Source organism: Podarcis vaucheri, assembly GCF_965113315.1.
Source record: "Podarcis vaucheri genome assembly, chromosome: 8".
NCBI lineage: Eukaryota > Metazoa > Chordata > Lepidosauria > Squamata > Lacertidae > Podarcis > Podarcis vaucheri.
Genome location: NC_138766.1, coordinates 77,897,639 through 77,915,498, shown reverse-complemented (window position 1 = coordinate 77,915,498; position 17,860 = coordinate 77,897,639). Strand labels below are relative to the sequence as shown.

At 44.2% G+C, this 17,860-nt stretch overlaps 1 protein-coding gene across 1 annotated transcript in view; it reads left to right on the top strand.

The window, feature by feature from the left end:
• Positions 1 to 221: 221 nt before the first annotated feature.
• SLC30A8 (solute carrier family 30 member 8) overlaps positions 222 to 17,860 on the top strand; it is a 62,739-nt gene continuing 45,100 nt past the window's right edge. Inside the window, exon 1 of the mRNA XM_082235825.1 lies at positions 222 to 227. The gene's annotated coding sequence lies outside the window, so the exon portion shown is untranslated. The remainder of the gene's footprint in view (positions 228 to 17,860) is intronic.

Below are 17,860 nucleotides of genomic sequence, written 5' to 3'. Positions count from 1 at the left end.
TCCTTTTCACATGTACTGCTCTCAAGCCAGGTGTCACCCATCTTGTATTTGTGCCTCTCATTTTTTTTTGCCCAAGTGCAATACTTTACATTTCTCCCTGTTAAAATTCATCTTGTTTGTTTTTGCCCAGTTCTCTAATCTGTCAAGGTCGTTTTGAAGTGTGATCCTGTCCTCTGGGGTGTTAGCCACCCCTCCCAGTTTGGTGTCATCTGCAAATTTGATCATTTGTGTAGCAGCTATAAAACTGCTGGCACATTCACAAAGCTAAGCAGGGTCCAGTAGGGTTTTAAACTGGATGAGAGACCTTGTGGTGAAATTCCTTTGCATTGCAAGGGGCTGGAAGGGACCACCTGCCGTTTAAGAACCTCAGTGTCAGGGACGGGGAGGAGTGGTGGGGAGCTTCAGCCAGAGAACCCACTAGGGAAACCTCAGAAGAAGAAGGCTTCAAGCCAGGGGAGTGATGGTGAGATATGGAAGACAGGTCAGAGGATGAAGAGGAGGGGGCAGAATGGTTGGATGATGAACATGCAACAGGCTTAAGTGAGAGAGAGGAAGAAGAGGCAGAAAGCACTGTGGACATAGGACAGGCAGCTGAGGAGACGTGGAGGCTGAGGCTACAACAGATCCACAGGAACCTGCCGGTCCTACTGTATTCAGCTCCCCTCCTCCCTTGTCTCCAAGGGCCTGAAGGGCTCTGCATGCAGCAGAGCAAAGAGCACTGAGAGTGTAGGGATTCCCTTCCTGTTGAAGTTTAAGACTGCTGGGGAAACAGCCAGAAGGGGAGGAGACTTCGGGGGAAGTGTGAGGCAGGGGATCGACCATTCTGGCAACTGCTTCACCGGGGCCAGTCTCGCCGTTGGTTTCCCTGTTTGTATTCTGTGTCCTTCAATAAAGAATCAACTTTGCTGCCCTTCTCTGAGCCTCTATAATGAGCTGCAGCTGACCCAGCCCTCAAAATTATACAGGGCATCCTGCAGAGATGGAAAAACCCTCTCTTCATATATGTTTTACCTTCATGACTGGAAGCAGTATGCCTCTGAATACCAATACAGTGGTGCCTCGCAAGACGAAATGAATTCGTTCCGCGAGTTTTTTTGTCTAGCGAATTTTTCGTCTTGCGAAGCACAGTGTCGGAAAAGTTTTGGAAAAGCTTCAAAAATCACCAAAAACCTCAAAACCTCAAAAAAGGCTACTCCTCGAAGTCAAGTCGCAACTGTATTAACGGTGTTAAGAAAAAGGAAACAAACTTGCAAGACGTTTTTGCCTTGCGAAGCAAGCCCATAGGGAAATTTGTCTTGCGAAGCAGCTCAAAAACCGCAAAACCCTTTCGTCTAGCGAGTTTTTCGTCTTGCGAGGCATTCGTCTTGCGGGGCACCACTGTACCTGGAAATCACAATTGTACAGAGGGCTATGGCACTCATCTCCTCCTCTTGGCAACCCACCGGAGTCTGGCTGGCCAGTGTGAGAACAAGATGCTGGACGAGGTAGACTAAGATGGCAGAGTTATTATGTCTGTCTGTTTATTATCATCCCTCTTTTATTCTATGCGGTTTGTGGTGTACAGGGAACCAGGCAGAGGGCCTTCTCAGTAGTGGCGCCCGCCCTGTAGAACGCCCTCCCTCCAGATGTCAAGGAAATAAACAACGATCTGACTTTTAGAAGACATCTGAAAGCAGCTCTGTTTAGGGAAGTTTTTAATGTTTGATGTTTTATTGTGTTTATAATATTCTTGTTGGGAGCCACCCAGAGTGGTTGGGGAAACCCAGCCAGATGGGCAGGGTATAAATAATAAAGTACTATTAGAAATAATACTATTAGAAATAATAAAGGACAGTGGTACCTCAGGTTAAGTACTTAATTCGTTCTGGAGGTCCATACTTAACCTGAAACTGTTCTTAACCTGAAGCACCACTTTAGCTAATGGGGCCTCCCACTGCCGCCGTGCCACCGGAGCACAATTTCTGTTCTCATCCTGAAGCAAAGTTCTTAACCTGAAGCACAATTTCTGGGTTAGCGGAGTCTGTAACCTGAAGCGTATGTAACCCGAGGTACCACTGTACTATGAGAAGAGAAGACTCCCTGGAAAAGACCCTGATGTTGGGAAAGATGGAGGGCACAAGGAGAAGGGGATGACAGAAGACGAGATGGTTGGACAGTGTTCTCGAAGCTACCAGCATGAGTTTGACCAAACTGTGGGAGGCAGTGGAAGACAGGAGTGCCTGGCGTGCTCTGGTCCATGGGGTCACGAAGAGTCGGACACGACTAAACGATTAAACAACATCATCATCATCATTATTATTATGAGTACCTAGTTCTCCTGCTCCCCATTTTATCCTCCTCACAGCAACCCTGGCCAGGCCAAGATATGGCAACAGGCCCAAGGTCACCCAGTAAGTTTCATGGCTGAGTAGAGATTTGAACCTTAGTCTCCTGGGTCTTCGTCCAACCCCCTAAGCCCCTACAGGTACGAAGAGGGTTGCATCTGGAGAATTGCTGCATTGGGCTGGGGGGGTCTTCTTTAAACCCTCCCTCCCTGCTTGCATTGATTCTTGTCAAATCTTGTCTTTTGCTATGTGACATGCACTTATGAGATGGACCGCTATTCCATACTATTCCCCTCGGGACGTCTTGGGCTCATTGAGCCAATGCTTTGTTGCGGCCACCTACTTACTTAGCTCACTGCTTGCTTTCCATAGCCTTTTGAATCCAATATGTCTGAAGACAACCTAACAGCAGTCGAGATGGGTGCCAAGATTATGTCTCTGCCTGGTTAATCCATCCAGAAGGGGATTGACAGGTACTGAAGGTATTCTGCAGTTTGATTTATTCGTCATAGCAGAGGTAAGAGGCTGTTCGTCCGCACATATACAGTACAGTAGCACTCTGGAGAATGCAAAGCTCAGAGCCTGGCTGCAAATAAAATGTCCCCTTGTCATTTCTGCTTTTCCTTGGTAAATCCAGCTCAAAGCAGCTTACGGCACTGAGGAATTTACATAAGATAATTCTCTCACAATTACGAGATGCAAAATTTAAATGGTCATATCAACAATAGGCTAATGAAAACATCTCATTTTAATAAATAGACCATAACATGGAACAATCCACTGATGACTCATAAGGAGATCTAATAAATAGACACGTAATCCAGATAACAGCAAAAGGAAAAGAAAAAACCATGCAACTCCAACTCCAAAAGCAAGTATTGATGCCAGCAGCAATTCTTAAAATAATATCCCACCCTGATGGACTCTGAATACCATGAGCAGCAGAAACAGCTTTTGTGGCTGCAGTAAAGGTAAAAGGTAAAGGTACCCCTGCCCGAACGGGCCAGTCTTGACAGACTCTGGGGTTTGTGCGCCCATCTCACTCAAGAGGCCGGGGGCCAGCGCTGTCCGGAGACACTTCCGGGTCACGTGGCCAGCGTGACAAAGCTGCATCTGGCGAGCCAGCGCAGCACACGGAACGCCGTTTACCTTCCCGCTGGTAAGCGGTACCTATTTATCTACTTGCACCCGGGGGTGCTTTCGAACTGCTAGGTTGGCAGGCACTGGGACCGAGCAGCGGGAGCGCACCCCGCCGCAGGGATTCGAACCGCCGACCTTTCGATCGGCAAGCCCTAGGCGCTGAGGCTTTTACCCACAGCGCCACCCGCGTCCCGTCTGTGGCTGCAGTAGGGATGGGCAAATCGGTACATTTCAATTTCCTCTCAATTATACATTTCTGCTTAAAAAGACAACAAAAAACTACATGAAAATTTGTCAGCATTTCAGCGCAAATGTCTACCACCACCACCACCATCATTATTTTCATTTGTATACCACTTTATATTTTTGAGAAGGGGAAAATCTCAAAGCAGTTTACATAAAACATTGAATAAAACAATCCAGAATAAAACATAGCTGAAGAAGGTCAAATAGAAAGCACATTAAAACACCAAATAAAACAATTCACAATAAAGCAGTACTGAAGAAAGTCAGATATAAAGTATACATTCCAAGCAACATAATTTACAGGAAACTGAAATATGATCTTTAAGATTTCAAAAGAAAGCCTTGCAGAGGATGCCAAGTATGGAATGCACATTTAACACAGAAAAGTTTTCCACCTGGTGTTGGAGGGTGCGGCCTTGACTGACTCCAGCTACAAAAGCTGAGGCGGCTGAAGAGGCAGAGACCACCTTAGTCATTGACCCTGAGTTTCCATAGCCACTGTCCGGCACGAACCACCTTTGGCAGGATTGGCAGTAATGGCAGCAGATAGGCTCCCTTCTTATTAAATTATCTTATTCTCTTTTTAACTATGCTGCTTTAAATGTGCATTTTATATTTGACTTCCTTTAGTAATGGTTTCTTTTGAAATGTTTAAGATAATGGTTTTTTGGTGGGTGGGTGTTTTGTTAACTTTGCTGCATTCTGCACTTGACCTCCTTTGTAATAATTCATTTTGAACTCCTTAAGATAATATTTTAACTTCCTTTCAATTATGTTGCATTGAATGTATACTTTATATCTGGCTTTCTTCAGTAATGCTTTATCGTGGATTGTTTTATTTGACGTTTTAATGTGCTGTAAACCTCTATGAGATTCTTTTTCTTAATTAATATAAAGCGGTATGAAAATGAAAATAATAAAAATAATACTTAAACCATTTCTACATTTGATATTTACCACTCCGGATATATGCCTTTTTACATCTCTCTTCCAGTCCCTGTATATTTTCATCCCCTCTGTACATATTTTTTTATTTTTTAATATAGCCAGCCACATAATCTGACTATCCTTTCATTTTCATTCTTTTATTTGTCTCCCTTCCTAAAGCTGACTGGTAATTAGAGAGAAGCTTTCATTTGTATATGAATTTATTTGCCCAGCTTCGTCACCACCTCCGCGCTGCTTACAAATAAGCATAACATCAATATTAAAACCTGGATATAGAAGAATAATAAATCACCAGAGATAACATTTACAAGAAATGACAGTGGAATATGAACCGTAAAATCAGAAAGGTATTCAAAAGTAAGTTGGGAAAGGTAAGCCTCGCACCTTTCTGCAGCTTCCCAGCTTTCTTGATGAGGAAAGAGGACCATTTTAATGCCACAAAATAAAATTACTGCCTTTAATTTTCTTTCAGCGCTTTAAAAGCATCCATTGTGCAGCAATTCTATTAATTTCTCTGAAGTATCCGACAGCGAGAAACATCGTCGAATGCAGTATTGCAATGTGCATGTTTCTAAAACCAATTAGCTTGAGATTCCTTTTGGGATGTTACTAAAATCCTCCGCATTAGGGAAGGATCGATATATAATTTATTTTCCAGATATTTGCATAGAATCTCACTGACCAGAAGAGCAAATTGTCGCTCTGTGAGTCTCAGTTACAGGGCAACGAAGAACCTGTAAGATGCCAGTGCCACCTGGTGCTCAAAACGCTAACAGTCAAGGGGAAGCAAAATCAAAGCAAAAGCTTACAGCTAGAAACCAGGGCTGGCATTTTTGGTCCTTCCAGACATCCTTGCTCACAGGGCAGTCTCACCCATTCACACTTTCAACACTGTTCATGCTTGCAAACATTTCGGGGTGGCTGCACTGCTTCATTTCCAACCAGTGCTCCTCGAAATCCCCAGACTTTTTATATCGCAAACGTAAGAAAGGTTGTTTTCTGCTGCTCCAGAGAAGCGGACACGGAGCAATGGATCCAAACTACAAGAAAGAAGATTCCACCTAAACATTAGGAAGAACTTCCTGACAGTAAGAGCTGTTCGACAGTGGAATTTGCTGCCAAGGAGTGTGGTGTAGTCTCCTTCTTTGGAGGTCTTTAAGCAGAGGCTTGACAACCATATGTCAGGAGTGCTCTGATGGTGTTTCCTGCTTGGCAGGGGGTTGGACTCGATGGCCCTTGTGGTCTCTTCCAACTCTATGATTCTATGATTCTGGTTTGTTTTTGCAACAGGGTTGGAGGAGCATCGCAGAACAAACTCGTGCAGAACAAATACACTATTCACGCTCTATTGTTGTCTCAAAAACCTGTTGTAGAATTCACCCACAATAAGTTAGTCCTATGGAGGCATCAGTTGTATATGTCAGTGTGGGGAACCTCAGGTCTGGGGCCTGAATGTGGCAGCACCTACTCTCTGGAAGTCCCTGCCTATAGATATTAGGCAGGCACATCTGCCGTATTGTTTTTGGCACCTGATAAAATCTTTTTTGCTTAGGGAAGCCTACCCAGACATTTAGGCTCATATGCAGTGTTGCAGCACCACTGGTGCAACAGACATCTGTTAAGTATAATTGTTTAATTGCACACCAAAATGGAGAATGTCTGTATGTTGCTAAGAGTTTAACACTTGGAAATTCCATTGGAAGAGCTCTCTGGGCTTGTAGCTGAGCTGATAATTAACTGTTGATGTCCTCTGCTAACCTTCATATCCAAGATTTCAAAGACGGTGCCCAGGCCTTTTTTACTTTTTGAAATATGGCAACCCTACAGAAGAGTTTAACCTTAGATCCCATGATTAAGGTATTCAGTTGCAAATTCGCCATTTTGAAAGGGAGTTGCCTCTGTTTTTTTGTTCCCAGGCACAGTGAGAGAAGGATGTGCTAAGCTGCCTCTCCAGGAGCTGCATAGCCTTATCAGGCTAGATGCTGGCTAATTTAGCAAGTTATGGGACATACAGAGCTTAGATTTCAGCTCGGGGCATAATTTCTTAATATATTTAAGAAGAAGAACCTATGTTTGAATATGCATATGCTTTGTACAACTTTCCGGATGTATCGTTGATGTTTTTGCACCCGTTTTTGAAGAAGTTCTGGTTAGTAAAGCTTTGATTAATAATTATGGGTCTGGACAATTTTTATTCTGAAAGGAGTGAACTTTTATGCATCCACTTGCTTCATGCTGCAGTACCCCATTGCTAGTATTGAAGTAGGAGTTGCTAATGCAAAGGGGCACGATGGTACAGCATGAGACTCCTAATCTCAGCGTCATGGGTTTGAGCCCCACATTGGGCAAAATATTCCTGCATTCCAGGGGGTGGACCCTACTGACTCCACAATTCTATGATCAAACCTCTCCATTCTGAAGGAAATCAGCCCTGAGTGCTCACTGGAAGGACAGATCCTGAAGCTGAGGCACCAATACTTTGGCCACCTCATGAGAAGAGAAGACTCCCTGGAAAAGACCCTAATGCTGGGAAAGATTGAGGGCACAAGGAGAAGGGGACGACAGAGGACGAGATGGTTGGACAGTGTTCTCGAAGCTACCAGCATGAGTTTGACCAAACTGCGGGAGGCAGTGGAAGACAGGAGTGCCTGGCGTGCTCTGGTCCATGGGGTCACAAAGAGTCGGACACGACTAAATGATTAAACAACAACAACATGTTGGAAGGGGTGTGCATGTGTGCAATTTTGCCCTTTGCCTCAGGCGGCAAAATGTCTTGGGCCAGCCTTGAATACATCCCATTGTGTGTCTGGGTGCCTCAGGCCAGAGGGAAGAGCGAAAGTCACTTCTTCACTGTTAGTAAGCTGTCTAAGCAACCCTGGTGGGTTCCAGCAACCACACGGATATGTACGGCTGTCCCAGAACACAATATACAGAAGATCTTCACACAACACAATGCTTCCTTCGTCTTCCCTTCGTTCCATGCCACTGCGTTTTTATATTGTAGCTTCGCTGGGTATATTTTTTGCCCCTGAGGCAAAATGCCAAATAGGATATTTTTTATTTTATAGTTCTAGTGAGAGCTGAACGAAAGCAACTGGCGAAAGAAAGGAAGGTTGGAGGGTGAAATTGAATGACTGGGCAAAGGGTAAGAGAAGCAATATGAAAAAGAATACACTATATGTTGCAGGAAGTAATAGGGAGCAAAGAACGCCTCAGGAACACGAAGACCTGGGAAATGGGGGGGAGGGTGAGCAAGGTTGAAATGAACAGGTGCTTTGAAATTGATTAAAAACCTCATAGGAAAACCTCATTTCTTTTCAGATTTTTTCCCCTGTTAAAAATGTTCACAATACAGGTCATATAATATGTTGCTATAAAGCCTTTGTAATTATAAAATGTTCATTCACTTCTCTAGCAGCTGCCATTTAATTGTTTGTGGGTCATTAATCGGACAGCCCAGTTTGGAAGGAAATAACTAGTAAAATCCAATAGGTTCAAAGGCCATTTTGAGCCGACTGAGCCAAACAGAAAAACCTTTTAAATGTTTTTTTGGTGGTGGTGGAAGCTAAATAATAATATTGACGATGGTGAAGCAGCAGCAGAGACATAAATGAGGAAGTAAAGTACAATAATTCCTGCTGGTGGAAGGTGGAGATTAGGCAAATTCTCATTAAAAAGAAAGGCAATTGGGTATATCTGAGATAGTGATGGATAAACTACCCCTCCGCCCCCACCTCATTCAGTCTGCAATTGGGGCCTGCAAAGCAAATTACTTCCTCACATGCACACGCTATACCTTTAAGGCACTTTAAAAGTGCATTCTATCCCTCAGAGAATTCTGGGTACTGTAGTTTACTTCTCACAGAGTTACAATTCCCATCAACCTTTAACTACAGTACCCAAGATTCTTTGAGGGGTGGGTGGTAGCATGCTTTGAATGTACTTTATATATACGCATCAACTGTCCCGGGGGAAAAAAATGGACATCCTGTTTTTTCTTGTGAGAGTACAACAGCCAAAATGGCTGCTGGCAGAATTTGTGTTTCTTGTGCATGAGAATAAAATAAGGTTAGGATGAGGCTGGGGCTCCTTTTGCAAAAGCGTGTATCAACAGCATTCTGAAGAACTTTTGCCCATTCAGAGTGAGGGTGAGGAACTCTTGCCCTCACTCTAATTTGGCTTCAAGGAATCATCACATACCCAAATCTGATTGGCTACTGAATGCTGCTATTTTATTTATTCATTTACTTTTATTAGAGCCTTCACCTTCCTCCAAAGGAACCCAGGGCTCCTCTAGAGTCATATTCACTACATGATCCCCATTGGGCTTAGATCACAATTCCAGGGAGAAGAAGACCCAGCTGTGGGACACAGTAGGGGAGTTAGGCGCTGAATTAGCATAAAAATATTTGTTTTTAAACAGCAAAATTCAGCTCAACCAGTCTAAAATTGGAGTTAGCCCAGCACACTAATTATTGAGGAGGGAGACATTTGCACCCACTCCAAACCACTAGGCTGTGTGGGGACCTCCCCATCCATCCTTCAGCTGTTTTTCCCCTTCCTTTTTGCTAGGGTTTTTTTTTGGGGGGGGGAATTGTTTAGGGGGTCAGATCAGGCTGGATTGGTGAAATATACTCGGAGTCGAGTGAGAATTTCATGCTCTTTATTCAGCTCATAGTAGCAATGAATGAAACTTTCCCCAAAACATCTAGCTATATATACATTATTTACACAATGGGCCCCACGTGATTGGCTAATTCCGGCCTGCTCCTGCAGGCCAATCAGGTTGCTGATTCACTTCATCCACGAGCCTGATTGGCTGCTCCTGCAGGCCAATCAAGTCACTGATTCATTTCCACCTGAAGCTGGATTGGGTGGCTTCTGCGGACCAATCAGAGTGCTGCATTCTGGATCCTATTGTTCTAGGATTCCGCTCAGTGCGTAACAATTGGCTACCGCATTCCCTCTAATACCAACTGTTATGTACTGAAGTTCTCACCCTGGGCCAGCAGGGGGATACTGTAGATAGTTCAGGTCCACATATGCAAATAAGGGATCTAAAGTGACGTTCAGTGATTGGATAGTTACAGAAAATGGTTACTGTTGCGATCTAGTGGAGCTCTATATAAGCAGGCTGGCTGAACCCTTCAGTTCAGTTCTGTTCTGGCCTGTGAATAAACAAGAGCTGTTTGAAGAATCGCTGCGCCGTCTGATATGTTCACCCACAACTTAACACCAACCACTCACATCTCCCCCAGTAACAAAAGTTTTCTCTTGGGATCCCCAAGACAAAGAAAGGAGGCTGTGTGACCTGTGGAAGATACTCTGCGGTGATAAACGGCAATCCACAAACCAGCTTGCAGAATTACAGGACAGATTGCGTCGTATGTCAAAGTAGCTTTGTTCCATGTATCAAAAAAAGGGGGGGAGAATAGGATGTGGAACCTGAGTTATGAAACGTTTGACGAAAGAAAAATGCCCTGATGTCACAAAACATTATTCATACTGCAAGGGGGTGGGGTGGGGGCATTTCTGTGAAACATTTCATGGTTTGCAATCATTCCTCCCTGCTTGTCTTACAGCAACCTTGAAGAAGAAAGCCAGAGTTTGGAAGACAAGTATGTCTGAGCAGCCTCATAAATACGATAGCCCAACGCATCTCCCAAAACCGTAAGATAAGCACATCAAATTTGTCCTTGGGAACGGCCAAGTTCCACCCGTAGCTCTAACAAAGTTTCTTACAATTTACAGTGGTACCTCAGGTTACAGACGCTTCAGGTTACAGACTCCGCTAACCCAGAAATAGTACCTCGGGTTAAGAACTTTGCTTCAGGATGAGAACAGAAATAGCGCGGAGGCAGCAGCGGGAGGCCCCATTAGCTAAAGTGCTACTTCAGGTTAAGAACAATTTCAGGTTAAGAACGGAACTCCGGAACGAATTAAGTTCTTAACCTGAGGTACCACTGTATTTGGAACCATACTAGTGCACTCCTAAAGAAATGTCATTCTTTAGCTGTATTGTCTTTACGGTGGTACCTCGGGTTACAGACACTTCAGGTTACACATGCTTCAGGTTATAGACTCTGCTAACCCAGAAATACAGTGGTACCTTGGGTTAAGACGATAATTCGTTCTGGAGGTCTGTTCTTAACCTGAAACTGTTCTTAACCTGAGGTACCATTTTAGCTAATGGGGCCTCCCGCTGCTGCAACCGTGCGATTTCTGTTCTCATGCTGAAGCAATGTTCTTAACCCGAGGTTCTATTTCTGGGTTAGTGGAGTCTGTAACCTGAAGCATCTGTAACCAGAAGCATCTGTAACCCGAGGTACCACTGTAGTACATCAGGTTAAGAACTTTGCTTCAGGATGAGAACAGAAATCGTGCTCCTGTGCTGCAGCGGCAACAGGAGGCCCCATTAGCTAAAGTGGTACCTCAGGTTAAGAACATTTTCAGGTTAAGAACGGACCTCCAGAATGAATTAGGTTCTTAACCAGAGGTACCACTGTACTCATGTGTGCTCCCCACACCTGGAGGGTACCCCCCCCCCGAGATCCACTGCCAATGGCCTGATATAGTATTAGGCAACTTCCTGTGTCCACTGTGGAGAATAATATGGTGGATTAGAAGAACCTTGAGACTTCTCCAGCAAGGCTGAAATAATTAGGTTATCTGTGATATACGGTTCTTTCATTCACATGGATGCTGCAAAGAAACAAAGAAATGGGAAGGGGGGCACGAAATTATCGATGTAATGAAGTTAGAAGAATCAGCATAAAGGGGATTACTCACTAAATACCGTATTTTTTGCTCTATAAGACTCACTTTTTCCCTCCTAAAAAAGTAAGGGGAAATGTGTGTGCGTCTTATGGAGCGAATGCAGGCTGTGCAGCTATCTCAGAAGCCAGAACAGCAAGAGGGATTGCTGCTTTCACTGCACAGCGATCCCTCTTGTTGTTCTGGCTTCTGAGATTCAGAATATTTTTTTTCTTGTTTTCCTCCTCCAAAAACTAGGTGCGTCTTGTCGTCTGGTGCGTCTTATAGAGCGAAAAACACGTACATAGAAGTGCTAAGTTGTGGGTTAAAATATCAGACGACCCAGTGATTCGTCAAACAGCTCTTGTTTATTCACAGGCCCAGAGCAGAACTGAACTGAAGGGTTCAGCCAACCTGCTTATATGGAGCTCAACTACAAAGCAACAGGAACAACTTTCTGTAACTATCCAATCACTGAACGTCACTTTCAATTCCTTATTTGCATATGTGGACCTGAGTGAAAACTATCTGCAGAATCCCCCTGCTGGCTCAGGGTGAGAACTTCAGTACATAACAAGAAGCATAGAATTGTAGAGTTGGAAGAGGCCTTTGCCATGCCCATCTTAGCAGACAAAATGACTTGTTATCAGAACAGCGTTTACATTTCCCAGGAAGTTTCCCTTAGTTTCCTTTTGCATCAGCCAAGTTTCCTGCCGTGCAGCGCATCGTGTTATTAAAAGCTGAATAAGAACATGAAGCCAAAATGGATCTTATTTGTACAAACAACTTGCAACGGAGTACTTTTATTTCCTTTTCCCAGTTGCCCTTTGTATCGCGGCTTTGTAATCTACATCACTCGTGCACCACACGAGACTCTCCAGATCCCAAAGCAGCCTGGGCTAAAGACCTATGAGAGCAGAAGAGGAGAAAATATTGTGTGTTTTATAATTGATCCCTGAAGCAAAGTACAAGAATCCGGAGGAGGAAATTGTTGTGGTTAAGAAGCATAAAGCATGTTTGTATCTAGGGTGAATTTAAAAGAGAGGCGGGGAAGAGAACTTCAAAGTGAGGTCGTCATTTGAATAGCATCAAAAATCCAGTGGTGCTTCATATAAATAGCTGCATCTGAGCTCTCTTAGCCAGGCTCTTCTCCAGTTAGACCCAGCAAAGTATTTTTGTGTGCATTTATTTCTAAAAACCCAAGGAGTTCTTTTCAAGTTTCAAATATCAACCCCAGATCAGTAGGGGGAGTCCTACTCACCTTCATTCTTCTTCTCCTTTGGCCATCACTCGTAGCCAAGTAAGATTGTCTTCCATAAATACAGTTTTAACAATGAATACGTAAGTGACTGTGGAGGCCAATTGTGGATCGACACGTCCTTCCACAGTGGGGACATTGGTTTCTGGGCGGGAGTCAATCACGGTGTGGATTTGCCAAGCGTGCCTTTCTCTTAGCATGTTTCTCCCTTTCCTCCCTAGTTTGAGTGTCTTCAAAGCCCATGACACCTTTTGTAAAGGCTTTTCTCCAACTGGAGCGCTCGCAGGCCAGTGTTTCCCAGTTGTCGGTGTTTATACTACATTTTTAAAGATTTGCCTTCAGATACAACTCAATTAGCCCTGTGCCCTTTATGAAAGCTTTAGATGCAGAAATCAGCAGTGAGGGAAGTTTCTCGCAAACATGAAGACTCGGCATGACCACTTGCTGTAGACTGAAAATCAAGCTGCTGTCTAAGTCACAGGGTATCAAGGCTCTTCTCAGCCAAAGGAATGCACATGGAATGTAGTTATTTATTGTCAAAGATAACACAGTTGCTTCTATAGCTCTGGATATCTGCAACCACCAATCTAATGGGTAGGAAGCTATTCCCAGGTCCTCTATCTAAAAGATCTTTGGATAAAGTGTGGTATATAAATTGAATTATTATTAATAATGATAATAATAATACAGAAACATAGTGTATGTTGTGCATTTTTAAAAATCAGATAACTGAGATAAGAGGAAGGATGAAATGTAACTTATAAAAATTTATTTTACCTTTTAGTATTGTTTTTATTTTGTGTGTAATAATTTTTATTAGTTTCAGTTACAATAACTCAATAAAAGCCTCATTGTCAATACCAAATTATAATACAATTAATAATGCCAATTGCTCAGATGCCAAATGTTATTATTTTGTTGGCCCCCCACGTGCTAGAATTGATTTGATAATTTACTTTAACTCTGCATTCCCAAAAACTTATAAATTCCAATTACACACCAGCAGAATAACAAACCTTTATACCGCAGCTGCAATTTTAGCGACTTTTGGTTTTGAATTATGTGGGGATGGGACCATAATCTTTTCAATGCTCAGGGCCTCTAAATGTCTTAATCTGGCCCTGCCGTTGCTTGATGGAATCCAATCCGATCCTGGCCCAATCAACTCTACATTGGTCAGCAATTTGCCTGCCTTTCACTCCAGCTGGCCTGCGTGGCAGAGGTGCAAATGTGGCAGTGGTTACATCACTCTGTTAAACCTGGCTGCTGCCTGACCAGGGTTGAGATTGCAGCCGGCCAACAATTAAAAAATAGCAAGAGGAGCTCTGCCATCCTTTGCGTCTGGTCGCCTTGTCAGAATCCAGAAGCACGTGAGAAATCTTGCAGGCTAACTGTAAATCACACCTGCGGATCCCTTTCTTCCATGGCAGTTGTGGCCATGAATCCAGACGCTCTCCACTTATCTGTTTCATTTATTTGCCCTATGAGCAAGCTTCCTAATTTATGAGCAGTCGGGAGACATAAGGGCAGCGTAATTGAAATTAAGGATGTGAAAACTGCCGTTAAGTTTAATTAGGACTGAGCACATTAATCGATTAATTGGCGCGATGAACTGATTAATAGCTCGGTGGCAAATTAAAAATACAACCCTGATTAATTGGAGCCGGCCATCTGGCCTCTTCCACTTAGCACCTCTGAGACCCTACGATTCTCTGTCATTGCTTATTCAAGCTTGCCTCTCCTTTCTGTCTTTTGCAACTGCAAAACTTTGCCTGCAACAGCTTTCACTCCTGAACATTCAAGCTGTTTTGCCAAATCTCGATGATGGTTTCAACCCAAATCAACAGAAATCAATTCCAGGGAGCTGCAACTAAGGGTGGATTTACACAAAGGGAAAATAAGTCATAGATTAAATCATTATAACAAAAGGGGGGAAACACTATGTAAAATTGCATAGAAAAGTTTTGTGCTCTACAGCGCCATCTGGTGTTGCATGTTTATAACATATCTAAAATGCTGTTTTTTGACTAATGTAGCTGAGTCCTAAGAATGTGGAAATATGTCACTTTGGGTTTCTCTCCGTTTCTTGTTTATCCAATCCTAGGGTTTTGCACATTTTTACATCAGTTTATTTTTATTTATTTCTTAAATCCTCATGAATAGCCTCATCGGCACTTTAGTGTGAATTAATATAAACAGTTTTGTACGCAATTTTGCCTAATATACACATCTTCACAACACAATTTCCCCTAAAATAATGCAGTTTTGTGTGTTATGTTCACTGATATATGTGCTTACAGTATATGTACATTTTGCCCCAGTGTATGTGTTTTTGTACACATTACATGACCAGAGAACAGCACTGCAAAATATGGAGATTTCAGAGGATGGCTGTGTTTCACTTCTCATATTGCCTCAAAATGTGCTAATTGGGTAGTTTCTCCATTCTATGCAAACGCAATCAAATACCTTCCCCATCCCTTGCTACTGCACACTTTAAAACTCTTATCAGTCATTCTATCTTACTCAGCATATTCACTAGTCACATGGCACTCTGATTTTGTCTGGCATTTGGACATAATGCGGTAAGAAGTCCTTTCCAAAGACCTGCTGGAAACAACAGAAACTTGTCAAAAATATTATCGCATGCTTGAGGGCTCGGTTTCATTTGGGTGAGAGAGAACATTGTAGACTTGCTCAGACCATTGGTCTATCTAGTTCAGGGGTCAGCAAACTTTTTCAGCAGGGGGCCGGTCCACTGTCCCTCAGACCTTGTGGGGTCAGACTATATATTTTTTTTTTGGGGGGGGATGAACGAATTTCTATGACCCACAAATAACCCAGAGATGCATTTTAAATAAAAGGACACATGCTACTCATGTAAAAACACGCTGATTCCAGGACTGTCCGTGGGCCGGATTTAAAAGGCAATTGGGTCAGATCCGGCCCCTGGGCCTTAGTTTGCCTACCCATGATCTAGTTTATATAGTCCATACTGACTGCCGGAGATTCTCCAGCGTTGCACATGGGGTCTTTTCCAGCCTGCTCAGAGATACTGGGACCTTCTGAATGCAAAGTAGATCCTCTACCAATGAGCTACAGCTCTTCTTCAGCTGGAGCTTCCAGGCCAGGCGCAAAGGTACCCCCCCCCACACACAGAGCACATTGCAATGCTCAGTTTTGAGGTTCCCAATGCACAAAGTACCGCAGCCACACTCGCCAGAGGTCTTGTGCGACCTTCTCAAGACACCGGTAACTGAGCCTTGCTTACCAGGGTCTTGGGAATGTTGTGTGAGGCTCTCACGAGAACTTGCCGGAACCCGGAAGCTGCCACAACCACCTCTCCTTGCTTCTCCAGTGGTGTGTGTGTGGAGGCGCCAGGGGCATAGGAAGGGGGTGCAGGGGTGCAGACCGCCCCGGGTGTCTCCCGAACGGAGGTGACAAAATGGTGGGAGGCAGTCACCGTGGGGCCTGCTACAGCGTGCCCAAGCCACGCGTCTCAGGCACCCGCAGGCTCAGCGCTGTCCACCTGCTGCCTCCCCCCACAACTGTAGGGTGGCTGAGGCCCCATGGCGTGCCCCATCCCTAGGGGTGCCATGTGCCCTGTTCCGTCCCCCTCTATGGGTGCCAGGTGCCCCGTCCCATCCCTCCCTAAGGGCCCAGCGTACCCTGTCCTGTCCCTATGGGTGCCGTGCACCCCCACCCCATGGGTGGTTTGCCCTAGGTGCCCGAGGAGCCCAGGTGCCCCAGGTGCCCAGGAGACTTCCTCCACCTCTGGGAGGTGCCCCTTAGATTCCACCACATGAGGCGACTGCCTCAGACAGCCCCACAGACAGGACAGCCCTGTCAACTGGGGAAACAGCCCTTCCTGGTCAAGAAGATGCCAGCTCTGATGTGAATTTTCGATGCAGCTATGGGACTCATCTCCCACACAGCCTCCCCCCCCAGCTGTTTTTGCACATCTTGTTTGCTTGTTCTCTATGCAACACTATCCGATCAGTGGCCAACCAGTTTGCCTATGGGAAGACCAACAAGCTGAGCAGGAGCAAGTGGTATTCAGAGATAAATGGTCTACCAATAAAGTGACTGGTTTTTGATGCCTAGCAGCCACTGATAGCTTTATCCTCCATGAATTGCCTTTTAAAGCCATTAAGCTGGTGGTCACTATATACTATATACTTTGGTAGCTAATTCCATAGTTTAGCTATGCACCCTGTAAATAGTTTACTTCTTACTTCTTACTATCTTTCCTCCAAGGAACTCCAGGTGGTGCATACATAGGGTTCTTCCCTTTCCATGTTATGCTCACAACAACAACAACAACAACAACAACAACAACATAATAATAATCATAATCATAATCATAATAAATTTATATGCCACCTCAGAGCCACTCTGGGCGGCTTCCAACATCAAACATAAAAAAATTCCCCAATACAGGACTGCCTTCAGATGTCTTCTAAAAGTCAGATAGTTGTTTATTTCCTTGACTTCTGTTGGGAGGGCATTCCACAGGGAGGGCGCCACTACAGAGAAGGCCCTCTGCCTGGTTCCCTGTTACCTCACTTCTCACAGTGAGGGAACCACCAGAAGGCCCTCGGAGCTGGACCTCAGTGTCCAGGCTGGATGACGAGGGTGGAGACACTCCTTCAGGTATGCGGGGCCGAAACCGTTTAGGTAGGTTTAGGGAGACCCTGTGAGGTAGGTTAGGCTAAGAGTACATGACGGGTCCAAGGTTATCCAATGAGGTCTGTGGCTCAGTGTGGATTTGAACCCTGATCTCCCAGGTCCTTTTCCAGTGATCTGACTGCTACTCCACACAGGCTTTGGTCTGTCCAGAATTTTCCACCTTCATTGGATGACCTGATCTTCTAGTATTGTTAGAAAGAGAGAAAAACCTCTTTATCCACTTCCTACACGCAATTCATAATTTAGTGCAATTTGTCATTTTGTTCCCCCACCAACAATCACTTCTTTTACTCAGCTAAAAAGTCGCAGTGCGCTGTAACCTTTCCTCTTAGGAAATCTACAAACAAAAACAGCATTACTGAACTTAGCTACTCTTATAGAACTAGCGTTTCCAATTAAGGTAATCACCAGGGAGCAATTGAAGGAGGAATGGAGATTTTTCTCATTTCCATAATTCAGCTTACTTGTATCTAGATGAAGAAGAACCTCCTACATTGGGGGT